The sequence below is a fragment of the Dioscorea cayenensis genome, chromosome 20 (genome assembly GCF_009730915.1).
Source record: "Dioscorea cayenensis subsp. rotundata cultivar TDr96_F1 chromosome 20, TDr96_F1_v2_PseudoChromosome.rev07_lg8_w22 25.fasta, whole genome shotgun sequence".
NCBI lineage: Eukaryota > Viridiplantae > Streptophyta > Magnoliopsida > Dioscoreales > Dioscoreaceae > Dioscorea > Dioscorea cayenensis.
Genome location: NC_052490.1, coordinates 19,470,970 through 19,471,415, shown reverse-complemented (window position 1 = coordinate 19,471,415; position 446 = coordinate 19,470,970).

Below are 446 nucleotides of genomic sequence, written 5' to 3'. Positions count from 1 at the left end.
GGGAAATAAGTAAGATCTTGGATAGCGGCCAACCTCACGGAAGGCGATGTGCATGGACTGGTGGAGTATGAGATACTCAGTGGGACGACTTGTGGACTGATAGGTAATGGTATCACACCTTTCAAAGTAACCTTATGTGAGACTCTGCTATACTGACTTCATCCGGAATCTTGACCCCTTCCTTTGACCAACGGGTCCTTAAACATATGAATAATGAATTCATTCATTGATTCAAGGTAGCTTAGCCATTGATTGAAGAAGTAGAAGCTAGTCCATATGGGCTTGGTCTCCTAGTCAATTTATGCACTCTACACCTATCCTCATCTCGGTTGTGCAAAGAATCCTGCATTTAAGTTGTCTCCTCGAAAAGGTATTTGATATACTTCTAATAGACATCTTCTTGTTTCTGCCTATGAAGATGCGGATCGATTAGGCGTGCTCACCGA